Source organism: Gorilla gorilla, chromosome 9 (assembly GCF_029281585.2).
Source record: "Gorilla gorilla gorilla isolate KB3781 chromosome 9, NHGRI_mGorGor1-v2.1_pri, whole genome shotgun sequence".
Taxonomy (NCBI): domain Eukaryota; kingdom Metazoa; phylum Chordata; class Mammalia; order Primates; family Hominidae; genus Gorilla; species Gorilla gorilla.
Genome location: NC_073233.2, coordinates 63097771 through 63102233, shown reverse-complemented (window position 1 = coordinate 63102233; position 4463 = coordinate 63097771). Strand labels below are relative to the sequence as shown.

Sequence of the window (4463 nt, the reverse complement as noted above, 5' to 3'; positions counted from 1 at the left end):
CAGGAGTAGGGCATTGCTATAAAGATACCTGAAACTTTAAAACTGGGTAATGCGCAGAGATTTGAACAGTTTTGAGGGCTTAGAAAAAGACAGGAAGATGAGGGAAAGTTTGGAACTTCCTAAAGACTTGTTGAATAGTTGTGACCAAAATGCTGATAGTGATATGGACAGTGAACTCCAGGCTGAGTTGGTCTCAGATGGAGATGAGGAACTTATTGGGAAGTAAAGTAAATGTCATGTTTTGCTATGTTTTATCAAGGAGACTGGCAGCATTGTGTCCCTGCTCTAGAGATCTGTTAAACTTTTAATTTGAGAGAGATGATTTAGAGATCTGATAGTTTTAAAAAGTGGGATTTCCCTGTACAAGCTCTCTTTTCTTGTCTGCCGCCATGTGAGACATGCCTTTTACCTTCTGCCATGATTGTGAGGCTTCTCCAGCCACGTGGAACTGTAAGTCCATTAAACCTCTTCCTTTTTTAAATTGCCCAGTCTTGGGTATATCTTTATAAACAGTATGAAAATGGATTAATACAGGATGTGATTATTATTAATTTAAGCATTACTTTAATTTCCATAAACTCAATAAACTAATGATTAAAAAGTAATAGCCTTCTCTGATCAAAGCCTTGCCTACTTTTCATATCCCACCTTGCACTGCATTTCCCCTTGTCCACTGTGCACTGATTTTTGGACCTTCTTTACTTCAGGCTAGTGCCTGCCTTGGGGTTTCTGGACAGCCTTTTCTCTTTTGCCTAGAATGCACATCCAACTGAAATGCTTAGAGTTTGTTCTATCTCATCACTGAAATCTCATTTTAGAAATTCCTCTCAGAAAAGCCCCCATGTCCACCTAACTAGAATTAGAACTAGTCATGCCACACCACTTTATTACAATTTTCTGAGATTCAATTATCTCTATGATCTTACTTTCATTTCTATATGTCATCTCCTGAACTAAAATGTAAGCTCCAAGACATGATGAAAACATAGGGATGTCTTATTTAACATTGTATACCCAGTTGCTGGAAGAGGAACTGAAACTTTTTACGAGCTCAGCAAATATTCTTCAATGAATGAATGAACCTAGTAATTATTTCATATAATTGGTGATTGCACATATATATTTTAATTTTAAAATAAACATTTTTATTTAAATATTGTTTTTTCCAAATATTATAACTGATCTTATAATTATTATGTATGTGTATGTGTGTGTGTGTGTATATATATATATATCCTTTTTTTTTTTGGTGGAGTCTAGCTCTGTTACCCAGGCTGGAGTGCAATGGTGCAGTCTCAGCTCACTGCAACCTCTGCCTCCTGGGTTCAAGCTATTCTCCTGCCTTAGCCTCCAGAGTAGCTGGGATTAGAGGCGCCTGCTAACACACTGGATAATTTTTGTATTTTTAGTAGAGATGGAGTTTCACCATGTTGGCCAGACTGTTCTCGATCTCCAGACCTCGTGATCTGCCTGCCTTGGCCTCCCAAAGTGCTAGGATTACAGGTGTGAGCCACCCCGCCAGCCTATATATTTGTTTTAATAAGAAAACAGAATGGTAAACATTGCTATGACCTTAGGCGTCCCAGCTACTTCATCAAGGGAGGCAGTTTAAAACAGAATTAGTGTCTTTCTAGTGAAAGCTTTTTCACAGAAGGATCTGGGAGAAAATAAACATCCTTTGGATTTGGAAATTCAAATCTCAAATCTCAGCAAAACCATTCTTTCACAGTTAATAAAATAGATGTATACAGTTGCTCTGGTCCCATAAAGAACATATAATTCCAAGACATAGATACTTTTTTAAAAACTCTTTTTTAGATATGGGGTCTTGCTCTGTTGCCCATCCTGGTCTTGAACTCCTGAGCTCAAACCATCCTTCTGCCTCAACCTCAACCTCTGGAGTAGCTGGGACCACAGGTTCATGCCACCATGCCTGGGCTCCAAGGCAGAACCTTAGATTCCAAGGTATCTTGAATCAAACACAATGAACCTTATTCTGCTTCTCCCATGAGTGACAAGAGTTAGTAGAGAACTTTGGTAAAGTGGTGGCTCTCTTATTAAATTTTACACTAATAAGCTGAGATTGTCTTTGCTTTCAAAGTAACAACTTGGCATCAGGCAAATAGGGGATTCTGACTCCCACAGTGCATGTATGTATTTGCCCTCCCCACTTCTTTCTTTATACTTATTTGCAAAATTTTTTTAACTCAAAGTATCCTTTAGACTTATATTCATCCAATAATATTTAATAAGCACATACTAGGTGACTGGGAGTATTCTAATTATTGGGTTTACAGCACCAGTGAGTAAACATATTTTGTGCCTTGACAAGAATTACAAGCTTTTAGAGAAAACATAAGGTAAAAGCCAAAACAAAATTTTTAAAGTATAATTTGTGACCATCAATAATAAGGATATAACTAGTATGTGGAATTAGAAAATAACTGAAGGGAACGACCAAAGAACATCACCAGGAAAGACTCTTCTGAGGAGGTAGCAGTCCATCTGAAGATAAAAAACAGTGACAGGGAGCCAACCAACCAAAGGCTCTGGGAAAGATCACTGTAGTAGAGAGAAAAACAACAAAATCCCTGAACTGGGAAAGGCTCAGATTATTCAAAATACCATGGTTGGTTGTTTTTTGTTGTTGTTGTTGCTGTTTGTTTGTTGTTTTAATTGTGTGTAGAGCTTTGGGAAAAAGGGGATGAAATACAAAATGTGCTGGTGTAGTGGGCTGGAGGTGTAGTCAATACCCTGATTAGGCAGGACACTGTTATCTTAGCCTGTTGTGTGTACTTAAAAATGTGTCTGGGCTGGGCGTGGCAGCTCATGCTTGTAATCGCATATCGCTTGAGTCCAGGAGTTTGAGACCAGCCTGGACAACATGGTGAAAACCCTCGTTGCTACTAAAAATACAAAAACTTAGCCAGATGTTGTGGCACATGGCCTGTAGTCTCAGCTACTTGGGGGCTGACGCAGGAGGATTGCTTGAGCTTGGGATGCTGAGGCTGAAGTGAGACCTGATTGTGCCACTGCACTCCAGCCTGGGAGACAAAGTGAAACCCTGTCTCCAAATGAAATTTTTTTTTAAAAAATGCCTTTGGCTCCTGTGTATCCAGTGGATTAGAGGGAATGAGGAGGGTAAAACCTTACTGGTCTTACATTAAAAATTTACTCTTAGCATGTAAGCTAGTGACTGCCTAGGGTCCCCTGTTTCATCCACATTTTTCTTATGGCATTTTTTACCTTGATGTCCCTCAGGGTATAGATCAGGGGATTTAACATGGGTGCAACAATAGTAAAGGAAATAGCCATATCCTTGTCCATGGGGTAAGTGACCACAGGCCTTATGTACAAGAAAATACACTCCACGAAGAACAAGATGACCACTGTGAGGTGGGAGCCACAGGTGGAAAGGGCGTTGCGTCGACCTACAGAGCTGCAAGACTTCAGAGAGTACAGGATGACAATGTAGGATGCAATTAGGATAAGGAAGATGGCCATACATATCACCCCACTGTTGAGGATGACTAAGAGACCCAGGATGTGGCTGTCCATGTAAGCAAGTTTCAACAATGGAAACAAATCACATGTAAAATGGTCAATAATATTGGGACCACAGAAGGGTATTTGATATATGAAAAAAAAAAAAAGCTGTATTGTGGCATGCGTTAATCCCCCCACCCAAGCTTCTACCACCAACAGCAGCACACCCGTGGACTTACGATGGTTGTGTAGTGCAGGGGCTTACTGATGGCCGCACAGCAGTCACAGACCATCACAGTGAGAAGGATGATCGCTACACCATCAAAGAAATGCTCTGCAAAGAGCTGGGTCATGCAGCCTTCAAGGGAAATGGTAGTGTTCTCAAAGAGTCCACAGTCATCTTAGGGGCAATGATGGAAGAGTAGGTGGCACCCATGAGAGACAAGGAAGTAAGGGAAAAGTACATAGGTGATCTCAGACTCCAACTTGCAGCCAGAGTCACCACAATGAATAGATTTCCCAACACTGTGGTCACACACATGGATAGAAACAAAGCAGAGAATATTTTCCTTAGTTCTGGATTTTTTGTAATGCCCAAAAGAATGAATGCAGTCTCATTATTTGAAGTCCCCATTTAAGACGGGCTGATGAATGCATATTGTTCTGAGCTGAAAAATCTTCAAAATCAGCATGATTTTTAATTAGTAATCAATAGGTATGTTGGGTATTTTTTGTACTCTGTCTCACACCCTTTTAACCTACACTTTTTCTTTAATTGTTGCTACAGAAAACAGCTGCTAGGAATTAAAACCTTGCAGCAGCTTCATCCTACTGATCCCCACAACGATGCCTCCTTTCACTGGTGCAACTCTCTTGCATTCTGTTGCAGTGCTTGCTGCTGTGACACATAGGAGACACTGCCTCATCATTCTGGTGCACACATCTGAAAATATGAAGGGAATAACACACTTGACCAT

At 40.2% G+C, this 4463-nt stretch overlaps 1 pseudogene; it reads right to left on the bottom strand.

The window, feature by feature from the left end:
- Nucleotides 1–3189: 3189 nt before the first annotated feature.
- LOC101128986 (olfactory receptor 4C6-like) lies at nucleotides 3190–4120 on the bottom strand (annotated as a pseudogene).
- Nucleotides 4121–4463: the final 343 nt, after the last annotated feature.